Source organism: Ostrea edulis, chromosome 10, assembly GCF_947568905.1.
Source record: "Ostrea edulis chromosome 10, xbOstEdul1.1, whole genome shotgun sequence".
NCBI classification, from domain to species: domain Eukaryota; kingdom Metazoa; phylum Mollusca; class Bivalvia; order Ostreida; family Ostreidae; genus Ostrea; species Ostrea edulis.
Window position 1 is genome coordinate 9,581,789 of NC_079173.1, and position 20,141 is coordinate 9,601,929.

At 36.7% G+C, this 20,141-nt stretch overlaps 1 protein-coding gene across 23 annotated transcripts in view; it reads right to left on the bottom strand.

Annotated features, from left to right (window-relative positions):
- The window catches only part of LOC125666753 (octopamine receptor beta-2R-like), a 59,321-nt gene extending 45,251 nt beyond the window's left edge, over positions 1-14,070 (bottom strand). For 10 of the 23 annotated variants that reach the window (XM_056151872.1, XM_048900017.2, XM_056151873.1 and 7 more), the window contains exon 1: positions 5,523-6,531. The gene's annotated coding sequence lies outside the window, so the exon portion shown is untranslated. Of the gene's footprint in view, positions 1-5,522; positions 6,532-9,394; positions 9,574-13,663 lie in introns of those variants that run through there. The other 13 variants (XM_056151871.1, XM_048900006.2, XM_056151876.1 and 10 more) reach the window with 11 other exon arrangements.
- Positions 14,071-20,141: the final 6,071 nt, after the last annotated feature.

Genomic DNA, 20,141 nt, shown 5'->3' on the forward strand with positions numbered 1-20,141 from the left:
TCCATTCAAGAGTTATGGTCAAAGTTAAAAGTTTTTACAGACGGACGGACAGACCAAGATTCTGGGGCATAAAAATGTGATGGAGCGCTTGCGCAAATCATACAATCGCCTCAAACCTTTCTGTTTGATTACAAAGCAACAGGTGCTACAGAAACAAAAAAAAAATTATGAAATGATCGAAAAGGATTACAACATCTTGATATATATCAAAAACGTGTTTTCCAAAAATGAAATAAAAAAGAATTCTGAAAAGAAATAATGCACTTTAATATCCCTCGCTAGTTATTTCCTACATTCCATTGACATCTACACTTTCATCTTGATGAGTATTTTTCTATATATAGGACATTAATATCCTTGTATTTTCGGAAACGACCTTAACATCAAACTCAAAAATGTAACGTGAAGGTCAAACAGAAGGTCGAAGATAAAAATCTGGACGTGAGGATGAAGGAGAAAGGGGCGGGAGATGAGGATGAGGGTGGTGAACGAGGGAAAGAAGAGAAGAGCAACGGGAGAGGATAGAGAGAGAAATGGGCCCATGTCCACCCTCCCCCACCCCCAACGAATCCGAAACATCAAGGTCAAAACTTGTCTAATATGCTGTATGCTTGGTCTGTTTTATCTAGCATTTGTGTTTCATTTTTCGTTCCTGGATATCATTCTTTTTAAAGATTTAAATGCCATTTGAAAAGTATCAGATAGTCACAGATATTTATAGGGCATGTGAAAGTGTACAATTGATTGTAATAAATATACCTCTACGAGAGAGAGATCGAGTGCCGTGAATTAATTTGTTTCCTAGTGTGACTCTTGATTTACAACGATTTGCATATTATACAGATGTAATCCCTCTACGGAACTGAAATTCATAAATATTTTAAATTCACGGGGGAAAATTACGGAGTCGCACTACAAATAAATGTCCTATACCCTATGCTCAGATTGTAAACCTTAATACACACATATTTATTTTCCACCTGTCGTGACATTCATTTTTATCGTTTTTAAAGGTTGTATTGATCTATTCAACCTATTTAGATACAACAATACGTTCAGAATATTCAAAACGCCTCGGCGACACTATACGACTATTTATCAATGTGCTCGCTAAACCATTGAAACATGTTTCACGAGAGAAGGAAATTCTCAAATTCAACTAAAAAATCCAGAGAAACAAGATACATGATGTAATTTGTACCAATGATGTAAACCAATCATAAATAAATGATTAAATGATATCAGGTTCCCGAAAATCTATATGGAATATTGGAGGATTTTCAATTTTAGAATATTTCTGTTTACTGTAGATCTATATGTTTAATTCTTTTTCTTTAATCATCTCTTTTATATATTCGAATGCAAGAATTGGCATGGATTCAACTGTTCAAGGGATATGCGATTTAGCAGTAATAAAAACCTGTATTACACAGTTTCACAAATTTCCGTAGAATTATTTTTGGGAGTATACCCCGTGTTAAGACACATACAGGTCAGCTTAAGGGGAAGACTAGTGCTATGGTACCAACCTCGGTCTGCACCCCTGAATGACCTCTGCAATCTGTAAATCTGGTATACATTTAAAAAAACATAATGATAAATAGGTCAAGGATTTTGTACATCTCATCGCTTCTTTATTCAATGCATTACATACACCTGTACCAGCATTATGTAATGCGACTGTGTACTAAATCAATTCTCGACACGTGTATTTGACTAAACATCAAAAGGAATATCAGACACGAGTCCAAAAACTTAGACAGCCCTCTCACAATACAGTGATTTATGATATTACATGTACTTAGATACACTGTATAGCCCTCTCACCATACAATAATTTATTATATTACTTAAATATAGCCCTCTCATAATATAACAATTTATTATATTACTTAAATATAGCTCTCTCACCATACAATAATTTATGATATTGCTTACTGCTTAAATGTAGCCCTCTCACAATACAATAATTTATTATATCACTTTAAATATAGCCCTCTCACAATACAATAATTTATAATATTACCATACAATAATGCGATATTTCATTATATCCATTTTCCTAGTCCCTTATTAACAAGAAGTCATTGTTAACCGCCATCCACTTATCCATCCCAGATTCACAAATACATGTAAATGTAAACATTAAATAGATTCATTTAATTGCAGAATTTCCCCGCTATACATACACTTAGAAAATTATTTTAGTTTCTTCATTTTCACTTTCCCATTCATGAACCATTTGAAATACATAATAATTCTTAACGAAAGGAACACTGTGAAGTAGCACAAAACGTTGTAGATATACATATATAGAACTAGGAGTTTGTGAGAAAGTTTTTAATTGACTACATGAGCCTCTACGTCAGCACTTTAAGCGGACGCTGTGTGGTACTAGTGAGAGACTATGTGAGGAATCTCGGAATTTATCTGGGCTCGTGAATAAACAATAAAAACATATGTTTAACCTTGTAGATTTGTTCTGATACAAGGAGTTCGACATAACAGTCAGACCGGACACGAACACCATTCCGTCTAATACGTCAAGGCGTAAACGCTTCACCAAAACAAATGGTCCGATTGCTTATAAATACATGTTTCTAATTGTGTAATAAAAAAAAATCACGATACATCGATATATGAAATTATGAAATCAAAATCAACACACAACGAACATTTACAGAGTGCACTGTATATCTTAACACATGTTGATTCATCATGTTGATATGAATTATATGCATGTGTTTATGATAAAAAAAAATGTTTAGATATTGCTTCAATATTAAGGGTCTTCTCAAGCCAGGCTGACTTGATTTGAACTTCAGCACGTTCTAGCCTAGTTATTGGTTTGTGTGACCTACTTTTAAATACCTTCCACCAAGAAAGTATAGCACTTCAAAAAGCAGTTCTACGTTGTATTTTTAAAATTTTAAAATACGCTGTTAAAGCAATATTAGCTGTCGTTTTGGTATCAACAAGTTTTAGGTGCAAAATTGCTTTGTTTGTTTTGTTTTGTTTTGAACATATTTTATTGATGAAATCAAAAGGATTGGGAACATGTTCTAACAACTTACAAGTCCCTCTCCTAAAATATTACAATATGTCATGCAAGGTAATAATTAACAGGTAAAATGTACAATGATTAAACGGATCTACAAGTTCCTTCTATAAATTTATGAACAACTGAAAAAAATATTTATATTAGCTTTGCAGAGGCAAAGTGACATCACCGCATAATAACAATTTTGTATCACTAATTGTGATTAACTATTTCAATGACAAAAATTATAAGATTTATTTATAAACTTTTGTTATTAATATTGTGTTAGAAAACCTTTCCAGAGGCTCTGAATGAAGTACATTATTTTCTTCCCGTACAAAATTTGATTTGTATATAATGCTACATTTTCAATAGAACTAAAATCTTTATTTTGATAAAACTTAGTTTTAATTTTATCAATGAGTATGGTTAAAGTTACAAAACAATCATAATAATACATTTTTACAACAAAATAATTTTTTCAGATCTTGAGATAATAATACTTTAACTGCTTAGAAGGCGACGTTCATTCATATTCACGTACATGGTACTCAATCGTTCCATTAATCATGCAGTGAATATACTCAAAAAGTAGTCAACAAACTCCCCCACATCCCACAATCTTCATACGTTATTGATAAGTACATGGAGATAACATTCTTATTAAATTTATAGGTCGGGTTCACATACTCCTACGCCGGTAAGCTGCGAGCAGATCGAACATCAAATTTTAATTCGATTAAGTAAAGAGTGAACGTCCACTCATATACAACAAGGGCATGTAGACACCCCCACCCCCACCCCACCCCCGTGCACACACTTACATGTATAATGTACACAGCTTTATAAACCCTTTCGATAAATAAACCGGAAAGTATTCCGAAATTCGGAAAATGTTAAATTGATTCTTATCTCGTCCCATGCTTTACATAGGAAGCAATAGAATGAAATAAAATCACCAGGAAATTAAAACTATATATATACTACTTCCTGCATTGAATTTAAAACATTGACAACTTTTGAGAACAGGTTCATTTTAAGCATCTCTAAACAGTACATTTTTCAAATTGACATATCTGTTTCTTCTATAATATCGTCAACCATAAACTCGTACCATTTAACAATCTATTTATTTATTTTTTATGGATGCACTAAAATTTTAAGCACAAAAGGTAAGATAAAACAGGTGTCCCGGTGTCTGCCACATGAAACCATGACAAGGCGATCGACAAAATTACAAACCCGGGCAAGGCGAGAATGTGGGCTGCTTAATACAGCGCTTCACCAGAAAGCAAAATATGGGCTACTTACTACAGCGCATCATCAATACAGCGCTTCATCAGAAAGCAAAATATGGGCAATAGTAAACACAGCACTTCACCAAAAACCACGCAAATGGGCTATAGTTAACACAGCACTTCATCAGAAACCGAGAAACTGGGCTAGAGTTAACACAGTGCTTCATCAGAAAGCGCGAAAATGGGCTATAAAAATAGTTAATAAGACACTTCATCAAAAAGCGAGAATCTGTGCTAGTTAACAAGACACTTCATCAGAAAGCGAGAAAATGGGATAGAGTTAACACAGTGTTTCATCAGAAAACGAGAGACTGGACTATAGTCAGCAAAGCGCTTCATCAGAGAGCGACATGTGTAGAATTTTTTATGTATATGTATGTACCGTGTTCGTGGCAAGAATTGATTTTGATATTTACAACCCGTCCCTAATCTCATTTTAGAATACCCCGTCCCTTATGCGTGGGTATTCATGATTAAATTATAAATATTGTATAGTTGTATGATACGATTATGAATACTCAACACCTTCCCAATCCGAAATAAAATAAGTGTCAGATTGGGGATTTGTTCCCATTTGTGATGCTATCATTATCACTGACTAAATTTCACAGATGCTTCACATGCTATGACAAATGGGGTCTTTAAGAAAACTGAAGTTTGACAGTTTACAAATATTGACGTTATCTGCCTCACGGTCACGCCTCAAAAATAAAGACTGTCCTTACGGATCATTTAAACACGTGAAGGGCAGAACCCCCGTCTTGCAGTTTCATACACCAGATTAAACAACAATTGTTCCCAGGCAGGGAGCTAGCTAATTTGAGGGTAGCCTTTCACCACACGATCCGATGTTGACCTGTGAGGCTGTCCGCAGACAATGATATTACTCTAGAACTTGTTTTTTAACGGATACATTGTGAAATATTGCTGTTAAATGTTTACCTCAAAGCAAGAAAGTAACTGTAGATGAATTAAAATTTGAAGTTCCCATCCCACCCTAGAATATGCATGCATGGGGAGACAGACAGACAGAGATAGATGGACAGACAAAGAGAGGGGTCATCATGATTATATACCTAAGATGGTTCACCACACCTGTATAAATTTGCACATTTTGGTATGTTCTAACTGTCCCTTTGTAACATGAGTTACGTAATATTCATAAGACATCTGCACCTACTTACCTTCTAAAATTCGCGAGAAAGGAATCCAATATTCAACAGGTTCACACCTGAGAAACGCAGAATTACCGCATCGTCCAGAATATACCCTAGTGTCTGATGGTTAATTAAAACCCCACAACAGATTCATCCAAGTACTGTCCGCAATGCATGATCACAATGACAAAGTCCGGTTAAATTGCGAAATAAGCCTACAGCAACTGACCAGGTCTCAGGTGTTTAAAATCCTCGTGCATTCATGGTCTAATTTTCTTCATAATATTAACTCGAATTTCACTGATTGAACGAGACAGAGAACTTCAACATTCTACGTCAAAACATTTGTAAAGAATGTAAATATTTCCGTAATATGCATACCGAAGTTGCGGTATAACATACCAGCCCTCTTCAACTGTTCCCGTCCATGTTTGTGTGGAAAAAAAACCCTCCAGTACACACGATGCCCGATTAACTCACTTCCGTTTGCGATTTAAATACCTCTCAGGTTCAGTGCTCAACTTGAAAAGTAAATAATAACAACAAAAAAACCATGAAGTACAAGTTTGTCACCAATTAAACGAAATTTTTTCCAGTGCGATTCCTTGACATCGTTTCCTAACCCCTGAAAATGTACAATCACAAAAGAGGGCTGATATACGAGTCATGAAATTAATGATAAATTGTGTGGAGGAAGGAATCATAATTTAATCAGGACGTGCGCGCGAGTGAATGCATCGCATGCATGAACAAACTCTGTGTAAAAATGTAAATAGAGTGTAAAGTTAAATAAAGGGAATGGTTAATTAGTATCAGTCTACGACTACACAGACAATTCGCGCATATACATGTACAGTCGTTTGCCTAGTTCCGGATCACATTTTCATTAACGATTGCTAGCGGTATAATCCACGAAGATAATGTAGGTTTCAATCGTCTTGTTAGAAGATCAGAAGCTACTCAAATGAAAAATAACTAAAATTATTTGAAATTCGTTGTAAATATCACCGGTCTTTGCATTTTCCATAGCTGCAGAACTGTAGCTCTCTGAAACCGTCAAAATATTTTTTCAGAGAGCTACAGTTCTGCAGCTACATTTTCCATAACCGTATTCATAGGTCAGTTTCAAATCACACTTCCGATTCATGGAGATGTTTGGAACGACTGCAGGCCGATTCGAACTTTCACTGACCCGATCCGACTTTCAGTCGGTCCGAAAATCAAATCAAACACTAGTTTAAATTAATCTTTACATTATTGGTGTTATATATATTGAACAATATTCAAAGCTTCACATTTAGGCATAACCAAAATCGCGACATTTGAAAATTCTCTTAATTAACATTAATGATAATCTTTCTCTGAGTCTTTTAATGATCTGACGTTATATCTACCCGGGATAACAATCCTTCGCCATTTTCTTGTGGAGCTGGCGAAGGTGGGAAGAAAAATTAATACAGTCATATATAAATATGCTTAAAATTGAATTGACTACAGTATACGTTTTAGATATCAATTTCAAGATGTAAATCTAGATGCAATACATAGTATACTTACTGTCCCGATTTTCTCATTTTAAAATGTATTTACGGAGGGGGGGGGGTATCCATTTTGGTAATCAGGAAAAAAATAGTTTATTGTGTTTATAAAAAAAAAATGTGTGCGTATTATATCTGACACTACTTCTATAAATCCAAGAGTGCATTTAATATGAACTGAAATATTGCTAAAGTTTAAAACTAATTATATAAGTTCAACAAGTCGCGTATGACACGACTGATCCGGAATTGGACAAACAGATAGTGTCTCTTTGGTAACTACAATCAACTACAATAATACACTCACTGAAGAAATATTTATTGATGCATTTGCTGAAAGATATATCAATTAAATGCATCTATATTTTGTGCAGAAAACTTGGTTATTGTTTAGCTACAGACATTTTTTCCCAAGCGTGTAAGTGACCAAGATATCGAAGTCCTAATGTATTAAAGAAGTGTGACAAGTAATAAACCTGGGTTGGATAAAAAATACATCAGTTTTGTATCCCCCAGTAATGATTTTCAACGTGATTTACCTTTCTAAGTAAAAATCATTTCATTGATTAAGTATTTTTTAATAATTACAAAGTGATTCGGAACTGGCCATGATCCGGAACTGGGCAAAAGACTGTACATATGCTATCTAGTGTTAAAAGCATTTCATGTCGGCTGTATGATATACTCAAGTAGCTTTGCTGAAGGAATTTACAGTTTTTACGAGTTTAGTATAAAAGCACAACTCGATCTTTCTCACAGTAATTACTTTTCATTTTATCCCTTTGCCTATTTTGCGGATTTATTTACTTGCGCGTAACACATCCAACGGGCGTTTAACAAAGCTCCAACTTATCTAATGCATGACAAACATCACACTCAAATGATAAGCAAAGATCAGGATGCAGTGTGGTATCCTCACATCCTGGCTCTTTGGGTACATTGTAGACATAATATATTCTGTCGGAATTCCCAGCCTTGAACTAGGGTAGCAAGGGACAGGTTAGTCCCGTTCAACTTTCTTAAAAAATGGAAATGTCCCATATTTAAAGTGATATTACATGTGTAAAACTGTATACAATAATTTCAGGATACATGTCAAGTGTAGCCGAGTGCTTAATGAAAAAAAAAATGATATGCAACATGTAGTTGGCACCATGATTCCTAGCATATACATGTAGTTGGGTGCAAATACGGAACTAAGACACGTGGTCAGTTGCTGAAGAAATTCAGGTGAAACATGCATGGTCCAGGAAACGGTCTATATAACTGAAGGGGAAGGTGGATGGTAGATTTTTAAGAAGGGTAGAAAGAGTCCTTGATTGTGAACAATGTCTAATCCCTCGGACGGTACTCTGATGGGGTGGGGGTGGTGCGGACTTAGCCCAAACGAGAGAAAATCAAAGCGATAAAGAGGCTGTTCAGAGCAAGTTTTGTGCACCATCAACAGTATGTATGTATTACATGTAATTTAGGGTCATAATTCATTAAGTACACCAACAGGAAATATTCATTAGTCTGCCATAATCTGACGTTGATGTGTACCATCTACGTGGTCCACATGTTTCAGAACCCAAACAGCTGTCTTCCGCTTAGATGCACTATATTTTTATCAAGATTCATACGTACATTGTTCACAACTGCAGCGCATCTATGAGGAATCGGTTATCATCACAACCTGTTATCAAAGGCGAAAACACCGGAAATGTAAATATTTTGGAAAGGATCTGAAAATTGTGTGAGAAACATGGCTACAGAATTTGCTCGCTGTTTTGTTGCAGTATCTGAGGAAATTTGACGTGAACAACAATAACTTCAAAATACATGTAACAGTACACATGATTCTCTCTCTCCCTCCCTTCTCCTGTCCTATCTCACTCTCTCCAATGGCACTCTGTTTATGGTAAACTAAATCGATACATGCATCTTGATATAGGCATCGTTTGTTCCCACTATCTATCATGTCTCGTTAGGAATATAAGATTCTGTGTATATATATATATATATATATATATATATATATATATATCACATTTACACAACTCTAGTTTGGTTATACATCTGTGTATATATATATATATATATATATATATATATATATATATATATATATATATATCACATTTACACAACTCTAGTTTGGTTATACATCAAAACTCAGAAACGAAATAAGAGCATTTCCGGGAAATACTTTTTTTTCCAGATAGTCTCGCTCATGTTGTGCTAAGGGTCATTTGTTAATGTTCGCTGAGTTACGCCGACCCAGATCTGGTCATCCCTGATATTATTTTTATTTATTGCTTTTGTCAATTAAAACTGCTGGAAACTGAATTAGAGGAGAGTGAAGTGTCTCAAAATACTTACATGTACTATTCAAACAGAGTAATTGAATGTCCCTTCTATCAGGTTTGAAATAATTCCCTCATGTAATATTTGGACATCCACTGTTGGCTTAAGCTAGCCCCGGGGTCATAAATCAAAGAACTTACATCAATATTACACGTTTACAAAAAAGTCGTACTGACAAAGCGTGGAACGGATAGGGAAGGCCGATTACGCCAGTGAATATACTATTTTGGTTCACAGATTAAAAAAAATATTTTATTACAGAAAACTTATCAACAGGATACCATTCAGTGATTCATATTTCCTCGTAACTAGTCTTTGAAAATGGTGTTTTTTAAAACAAATTGAAGAAGTGTTAAACGAGCGGATTCTAAGAATTCTAAATAGATCAATTCAGAAAGAATTTGCCAATTCTCCCAAACATTTGTAACCGTTAACAAGAGGCCCATTGGTCACATCACTCACCTGGGTTCCTGCCGTTGTTCAGCTGTTGTAATTTCGAAAGATTTTTATCAATTTTTATTCCAATGAAAATTTTTGACCTCATAGGATGATCCCAACTTAGCCCCAAAGGATCACAACATAACTAAATATAATATAGAGATGCATCACGAAGATGATCTTGCTGTTCTGGATAAGATCAATGTCATTGATCATGGTATGATATGAAGATCTTACCTGTACCATAAGAAATATATATACAAAACATGAAAGTTATATCTTAGATAGTTCAGGAGATATTGAATATACCAACTTTTTATAAAAAACATGTCAGACTTCCAAGTCAAGGTAACAAGGTTTTGTCATAAAGAACATACCGGTACATACAAAATATGAAAGCCCTGCCCTACCTGAAATAGTTCAGGAGATACTTGTATTAAGTAGGTCAGGGCGGTTTTAAAAGTAGGTCAAACTCCAAGGTCAAAAGATCAAACACCATTGTGTCACAATGATCTATATATAGAATGTGAATTAAAGCCCCACTTAAAATAGTTCCCGATATACGTAATAGGTTAATATTTATGTTTTCTTAAAAGTAGATAAAACTCCAAGTTGAAGGTCACAAGGTCAGAGGACATGGTATGAAATGAAAGGTTTTGCCATAAAAACTGTAAACAAGATATGTAAGATCTACCTTAAATAGTTAAGGACATATTGAATAGGTCAATATTTTTATTAGAAATATATTAAACTTCCAGGTCATGTAGGTTAAGGTGACAATATCGCACATCATTGCATCACTTGAAAGTTCTTGACGTAAAGAATGTGCGTGTATACACAAAATATGAAAGCTCTAGGCTAGTGTAAATAGTTCAAGAGATATGCTTAAGGATTTTTCCTATATATATATCAGAATATAAAACTTTGATCCCTTATCAAGGCCTCACCCTACCCCCAGGGACCATGATTTTAACAAACTTGAATCTGCACTATATCAGGAAGCTTTCATGTTAATTGCAACTTTTCTGGCCCAATAGTTTTTCAAAAGATTTTCCCTATACATTCACATGTAAAAATTTGATCCCCAATGTTGGCCCACCATACACCCGGGGGCCATGATTTTGACAAACATGAATCTGCGATATGAGAGGAAGCTTTACATCAAGCTTACATCAATATTACATGTTTACAAGAAAGTCGTACTGACAAAGCATGGAACGGATAGGGAATGCCGCTTATACGCCAGGGAATATACTATTTTGGTTCACAGAATAAATAAATATTTTATTACAGAAAACTTATCAACAGGATACCAAATGGTGCGCGTAGCAGTGCTATTTTCTCAGAACTAGTCTTTGAAAAGGGTATTTTATTAAATAAATTGGAGAATCGATAAACGGGGGGATTCTAAGAATTCTAAATGAATCAATTTAGAGGAAATTTGCCAATACTCCCAAACATTTGTAACCGTTAACAGGAGGCCCATTGGTCACATCGCTCACCTGGGTCCTTGTTATTCAGCTGTTGTAATTTTCAAAAGATTGTTTTGATCATCTTTATTCCCATGAGACATTTTGACCCGATAGTGGGGTGACCATGGTCCCAACATAGCATCAAAAGGATCACAATACAACTAAAAATTAATTCACATATATGTAACACAGAGGTGCCTCAACAGCAATATGACAAACATGACCTTGCTGTTCTGGATAAGATCAAGGTCATACACTATGATATGATATGAAATACATTGCCATAAGAAATCTTTATACAGAACATGAAAGTTCTATTTTAAATGGTTCAGGAGATGTTGAATAGGCCAATTTCTTAAATTAAAAGTAGGTCAGACTTCCAAGTCAAGGTCACAAGGTCAAACGCTAAAGTATAACAAGGTCTTGCCTTAAAGAATCTATAACAAAATATGAAAGTCCTGCCTTAAATAGTTTAGAAGATATTGAATAGGTCAGGTTTCTTAAAAAGTAGGTCAAACTCCAAGGTCAAAAGATCAAACGCCATTGTGTCACAAGGATCTATCATATAAAATGTGAAAGTCCCACTTAAAATAGTTCCCGATATACGTAATAGGTTATGTTTTCTTAAAACTAGATAAACCTCCAAGTTGAAGGTCACAAGGTCAAAGGACATAATATGAAAGGTTTTGCCATAAGAAATACAAACAGGATATGTAAGATCTACCTTAAATAGTTCAGGACATATTGAATACTAGGTCATATTTTAATTAGAAGTATATTAAACTTCCAGGTTAAGGTGACAAAATCACACACCACTGTATCCCGTGAGAGTTCTTGCCGTGAAGAATGAACACACAAAACATAATAGCCCTATCTTAAATAGTTCAAGAGATATGCTTAAAGATTTTTCCTATAGACAATATATCAGCATGTAAAACTTTCATCCCCTATTGTGGCCCCACCCTACTCCCGGAGACTATGATTTTAACAAACTTGAATCTGCACTATCAGGGAGCTTTCATGTAATTTTCAACTTTTCTAGCTCACTTGTTCTTGAGAAGATTTTTTAAAGATTTTCCCTAATATATATTCGCATGAAAAACTTTGATATCATGTAAATGTCAACTTTTCTGGTCCGATCGTTTTTGAAAAGAAGATTTTTAAATAACTCACCCTAGTTTTACATTTTCGTATTTATCTCCCCTTTGAAGGCTGCAAACCAAGGATGGTTTATACCAAGTTTGATTGAAATTGCCTCAGTGGTTTTGGAGAAGATAAAAATGTGAAAGATTTACGGAAAGACGGTGATAGACAAAAGTTGATCAGAAAAGTTTACCTGGGTTTTTAGCTCAATTGAGCTAAACACTACATATAAGAAGTACAGTATGAATGAATACAAACCCTTGTTTTATTGAAATTATATTCATTATGAAAACTTAGACTATTTGGCGTTAAGTTGTTAGCGTTTTTGATAAAGGGGACACTCTATATGCACCGTCATACTGACAGACTTTCTTTCTCTATATGCACCGTCATACTTTCTTTTAAAACATGCCTAAAATATTCAGCAATATTTATCTGTTCATTTCAAATGACAGTGCCCAGGTGAATAATTAGCATGTCGATTGCTGAACTGTATACTATGTGTTCGAATCCAGCAGGGGTTTTAAATTAAGGGATGACGTAATTTTTAATATTTCTTGACGTTACAAGTGAGCGTGACATCTAAGCCCGAGATACACGACAGACAGACAGACAATGGACGGAAGACAGACAGACAGACAGACAATGGACGGAAGACAGACAGACAGACAGACAATGGACGGAAGACAGACAGACAGACAGACAATGGACGGAAGACAGACAGACAGACAGACAATGGACGGAAGACAGACAGACAGACAGACAATGGACAAAAGTTCATGATCAGACCTTGTGGATCAGGTGAACTTAAAGCATGTTTTCTAACAAAAATAATGGTCACCGATAAATCTGGTTATCTTTAAAAGGTTAATTACTAGTAATTTTGCTTGATAAGAATAATTTTGAAAATATAAGTGCTGTCTTTCAATAAAACCGAGCTGATGCTAAACAGAACGGAGAAACACCGCGGATTAAAAACTAACAACTTAAAACGCGGTAGTGGCATATAGCAAGTTTTGGAATCTTTCTAATTAGGTAATTGTTTTCAGTATTAGAGGATCGAAGAACCACATAAAAGGGATGTATAGCTTCCGGTCTTTATAGAAAATGAATTAATGAAAAACTAAACAATTACGTACAGTGTATATTTGTAAATCATCAAAGGTTCGCTTAAATGTCCACAAAAATAATCAGAAAATTAACCAGCTAATTAATCATAAAAAATACTTACCAAAATAATCACCGACCGTCATCCTTTAAAAAAATCACATATCAAACTCTTGCAGTCTAACTGTAGTCTTTCTCACCGAAGAATCCCGGTTTCCATTCGATTCGCCTTATGAGTGCATATGAACAACAAATTTAAAAACCTTTTTATAAATCCCGCCGGTGGTCCCCTTCAGGGTTACAAGTACCTTCTGAGCTGCGTCCTATGGGGGCGAATTTTCTTTTCGTACGAACAGACAGCAGCAGGATGTATCTTTGATCTTTATGAAAACATATATGTAGTGAGTATCATTAGAAGCAGTTCTTATATATATAGCACTTGATTTATCTCGGTAAAGTCGGTCATGATTTGGATGAGAACGTTCTTCAATAATGATGAGTCGTGCTTAATGTTACCGCTATGTCGAATAACATTGGTAGTGACTAAACGTTGCTTCATAATCTACAATCCCGTGGGGATCCGAGTTAAAATAGGTCCTCAGTACCCCTTGCTTGTCGTAATAGCGAATAAAGGGGACAGTCCTTCGGTTGAGACCGTAAAAACCGAGGACCTGTGTCACAGAAGGTGTGGCACGATAAAGCACCTTGCTGCTTAGAGGCCGTAAGCGCCATGCATAGGCCTAAATTTTGCAGTCCTTCACTGACAATAGCGACGTCTCCACATGAGTGAAAATTCTCGAGAGGGGCGTTAAACAATATGCAATCAATCAATCAATCATAATCTAGAATAAAACGAGAGACAATGTGAACAAATAAGATTACTAGTATTATGCTTATTCCAATTTTGGGCCCGGAATAACAACAAAGACAGTTTATAGAGAGAAAATTCATAAAAGATTATAACATTAAGCACAAACTGCATGTAGATGCAGCATATGGGGAAACTGTTCAATTTTAGGATATTGTTTCGGAATACGCACAAGTTCGCTAAATGAACAATACTGCACGCACAATTGTTACGTCTATTGTGTTTTGGAATGTGGCGATGTCTAAATCCAATGCCACCAGTTATATTTGTAATATCATCTTCAAAATTCCAGACACTCATTTGAAAATTAAATCTGCAAACTTTCAAATTCAAGATGATACATGTAATTCAAAGCTAGTGTCTTGAACTTTCAAGACAAATAAAGAAAGAAATCTGACTGCACCCAGCCACTGGGGTACCTGTAAAGTGCGAAACGAAACGAAACAAAATCTACCGAAACGAAACGAAACGAAACAGATTGTATAACCGAACTCTTTTAACTATAATGATTAAAAAATGGTATCTTGGGCCCCTGTGGAAGTTACCACATATAAATAAAATTCGCCTCTTCATTGCTGTAGACTTTCGGCTTGACTGATACAAAGTTTTAAAAGTTGGAAGGGGGTTGGGGGGGGGGGGGGGGTGAGTAAGCACAAAGTACATATCCGAAGTTAATTAGATACCAATTGCAATTAGTTTCGGATCCATAAATTTCAGAACAGAGGGTTACAGTCTCAGAGGTCTGGGGAAACACACTAGACGAGGGGTGGGATCTCCGACGTTGGATACGCCTTTGGGCATAGATACATTGTTTGAAGAAGCTGGTGTCTGAGAGAGTTGAAAGCTCTTAACCTCTTTTTTTTTTTTTATCTCTAACTGCTGAGGTGCAAGTATTTTCAATAATGGAAAAAATTAAATAGTATTAATTTTGGGTGTTGCTATGACGGGGAATTGAAAACGGGATGGAAAACGGATTTTTTTAATGCAATACTATCAGGAAGAGGTCAGCATTTTGTAAAATCAAAAGGCTTATAAACAAGGGAAGCAGAAATTACAAAGAGAACGGGAGGACATAATTAAAATCCAACGTTTGATTACATCAAAATTGGTACCGTAGAAGTTTTTCATACAAATATAAAATATCCATATGTATACATATACATGTTGTATTTGTCTTTAGAGGAAAAAATACTGAAACATATATTTATGCCCAAAGGCGGATCCAACGCCGGCGGCCCCACCCCTCGTTTAGTGTGTTTCCCCAGACCTCTGACCTATGAGAATGTAATCCTCCGTTCTGAAATTTATGGATCCGAAATTAATTGCACATGGTATCTAATCAACTTCGGATATGTACTTTGTGCTTACTCACCCCCCCCCCCCCCCCCGCCCTTCCAAATTTTAAAACTTTGTATCAGTCAAGCCGAAAGCCTACATCAAAGGGGAGGCGAATTTTATTTATATGTGGTAACTTCCACAGGGGCCTAAGGTACCATTTTTAATTATTATAATTAAAAGAGTTCGGTTATACAATCCGTTTCGTTTCGTTTCGGCAGGTTTCGTTTCGGTGGATTTCGTTTCGTTTCGGTAGATTTCGTTTCGTTTCGATTTCGTTTCGCACTTTACAGGAACCACCAGCCACTGTATGAAAAGTAAAGATAACGAACATAATCTTATAAGGATTACAAAATTAAGAGTATGGTAAACACGGACCGCTGGACACACCAGAGGTGGGCATCATGTGCCTAGGAGGAGTAAGCATCCCCTGTTGACCGGTCACACCCGCAGTGGGCCCTATATCTTGATCAAGTCAACGGGATAATCGGTAGTCAAATTCAGTGTGTCAAGAATTAACGGCCTAACAATCGTTATGAAACAAGTCGGAGAGCATTCAACCCAACGACAGGTTGTATTTGCAAATACGATAATTATGACGATCATATACTTTAATAGAAAATGCTGACTACAAACGTGACTGCTGAAACTTCTGTAACATTAACATATTTGTCAGTAGATTGTCTCGATTTAAATATTGATCATACGCAGAATATGCTCTCGCGTATCAAATTAGTTGAGGAATATTGCATGTTAGAATTTATCTAGAGTTTCAACTATTGTCGACGCCATAATTATGTTGAAATAAGAATGAAACCTTTTCACACAATAAATCAGATTATTGAATATAATTCGCAACATGTACAGTGTATTTATAAACTTAATATACATCCGTATTTGATACACCGATGACCTTTAATGTATGTCATTATGCACTACGCCGTTTTTCTTCTCCCCGGCACTCAATACTCTTCAATAGGTTGTACTGAGCCTCTAACACGTTCGTAGACTGTGGATTACACATAAGACCTCCACGGGCCAAAACGCTCGCCTGATTCGCTTTGTTTACACGTGTTGGCTTACACAGGATGACTTTAATTCACACACTAAACTTAAAGGTGACTGGACGCATGCTGAAATGTGACTGAACAGTTACAACCTTGAAGGTCCTGCCCTGGGGTCATAGTGTGAATAAATTTGAAATTTGGGATGCTTACATAACAGACAAATTGCGTCTTATGGATTTTGAGAGAAACATTTCTCCCAGTATTCCTATACAAAATTAAAAAACCCTATCGTAGCCACGGGGCTCCCCTTGGGCATGAATTAATAAATATGGAAATTCATTATATATGTAACTTTCATACAAGACTAGGCTTTACCATTTCCCGGTGGTGAAGGACATGGCTGTTCATTTGTATAAATGTGAATTCTCTTTACCAAGGCTTGTTTTGTGGTAAGTTTCGCTGAAATTGGCCTAGTAGTTTGTCAAGTCAGGAATACAGTTTGTGCGAATGGCGGTGACTGCCATTATTACTTTCATCTGACTAGCTCAGGTGAGCATAGTAATATTATTTTATGTTTTCTCATTGTACGATGTAAAATATTTCTTCCTCTCATCTCTAAAGAGAGCGGAAGGCTTGGCATCAACCCGCGCCAAATGAAGTTCATGAAGTGAGCTTCGTGCTCGAAGTTTCCCCGATACGAACAGATAGACTGCGTGATCATCCTTATCTTATCCTAATGCACTCACTTTCGTTTTTGTACGATTAATGATTAAGAACACCCTGCTCTTTGTTTTCGCTTGATAAGTTAAGTTTTTATTCAAAATAGACTAACTTATATTCGTTCTGACAAGAACCATTCCTTCTTTCAAAAAATTTCCGTAACAAGAAATTAACTCTGCCTAAGACACCGATCGTTCATTGACATACGGGGCTCTGTTGTTACTGGTGTGTCTGCTATGTTGTGACCGGTGTAGGTTATGTTGTAACCGGGGTGTAGGCTATTTTGGGCCGAGGTGTAGGTTATGTTTTGACCGGGGTGTAGGCTATGTTATGACCGGGGCGTAGGCAATGTTATGACCGGTGTAGATTAATTTGTGACCGGGGTGTAGGTTATGTTGTGACTGGGATGTAGGTTATGGTATGACCAGGGTGTAGGCTATGTTGTGACCGGGGTGTAGGTTATGTTGTGACCGCCTTGAAGGCTATGTTGTGACCGGGGTGTAGGTTATGTTGTGACCGGGGTGTAGGCTATATTGTGACCGGGATGTAGGCTATGTTGTGACCGGTGTGTAGATTATGTTGTGAAGGCGTGCAGCCTATGTTTTAACCGCTGTGTAGGCTATGTTACAACCGGTGTAGATTATGTGGTGACTGGTTTGTAGGTTATGTTGTAACCGGTGTGTAGGCTATATTGTGACAGCCGTGTAGATTATGTTGTGACCAGTGTAGGCTATGTTGTGAAAATCGTGTAAGCTATGTTGTAACCGGGGTGTAGGCTATGTTTTGACAGTTGTGTAAGCTATGTTGTTACCGTTGAGTAGACCATGTTTTGATCGGTGAGTAGGCTATGTTGTGACCGGCGTATAGGTTATGTTTTGACTAGGGTGTATGTTTTGTTTTGACCGGGGTGTAGGCTATGTTGTGACCGGGGTGTAGGCTATGTTGTGTCCGGGGTGTAGGCTATGTTGTGACCGGGGTGTAGGCTATGTTGTGACCGGGGTGAAGGCTATGTTGTGACTACGGTGTAGACTATGTTGTGATCAGGGTGTAGGCTGTGTTGTGACCGGGGTGAAGGCTATGTTGTGACTACGGTGTAGACTATGTTGTGACCGGGGTGTAGGCTATGTTGTGACCGGCGTGAAGCCTATGTTGTGACAGGGGTGTAGGAAATGTGAGCGGCGTGAAGGCTATATTGTGACAGGGGTGTAGGAAATGTGAGCGGCGTGAAGGCTATATTGTGACAGGGGTGTAGGAAATGTGAGCGGCGTGAAGGCTATATTGTGACAGGCGTGTATGTTATGTTATGACCGGTATAGGTTATGTAATATGTAGGTTTTGTTGTGACCAGGGTGTAGATTATCTGTGACCAGTGTATGCTATGTTGTGACCGGCGTGTAGGTTATGTTGTGACCGGCGTCTAGGCTATGTTGTGACAGGTGTGTAGATTATGTTGTGAGCGGTGTGCAGGCTATATTATGACCGGGGTGTAGGCTATGTTGTGATCGGGGTGTACGCTATGTTGTGGCCAGCGTGTAGGTTATGTTGTGACTGGTGTAGATTATGTTGTGACCGATTGTAGGCTATGTTGTGACCGGCGTGTAGGTTATGTTGTGACTGGTGTAGATTATGTTGTGACCGATTGTAGGCTATGTTGTGACCGGGGTGTAGGTTATATTGTGACATGCGTGTAGATTATATTGTGATCGGTTGTAGGCTATGTTGTGACCGGCGTGTAGGTTATGTTCTGACTGGGGTGTAGGTTATGTTGTGACCAGTGTAGGCTACTGAAGTCGTAATGAAGGCGATCGAGGTACGTTTTTGCAAATCTCTATGCATTTTTCAATGTTCATTTTTTCTCTCTCTCCATGGTAATCAATTGATCCATTTAAATCCTGTTGTATGTGAAACGAACATTAACTCTACATTGGCACGAGCAAGGACTGAAATTGAAATCAGCCATCATTCCGCAGGTTTGTCATAGGTTTATTTTATATGCACATACGAACAAAGAATAGCAATCCATTCTTTTATTTTTTGCCAATTATATATTTTTTATCGGACAGTCACACCAAAAACTATACACCCCCAAATTTCCGATCGGGGGAGGGGGCATATAGCGTGCTTATGTATTTCACGTTCTGTCCTTGTTGTTGCCCCATCCTGTTCATGGTTAGAAATGATTTCAACAAACTTGAATCTACAGTGAAGATGCTTTGATTTCTTTATGACAAAGGACTAAGTGTATTTGGCCCCGATTGCTAATGTGTTTTTAAGCTATATATTGAATTTGTGTATCGTAGAGGAATGGCATACACAAAATTCATTTTGATTAAATTGAATGACAATCTACACATCAAACAATGTAGACACGTGTTGCTGGCGGACAGCTACAATATATACATCATACTCGAGGGTATTGCCGATATTAGACAATAAATACCCTTTCAAAGTGGGAGGAAAAAAGGACTTAGAGAGCCCTAAAAATTGATTATATTCATTCACAAATTTTTTTAGGAGACCAAAAAGGTTCTCTAAATGTTGAATGTCCCATTAAATTGTCATTATCGGTATACAGATATCTGTATAATTACAAGATAAACGCGATTTTTGAAAATACAGGAGGGTATGAAGTGCTGCGCTTTACGCCAGCATACATGTACTTCATGAAGCAC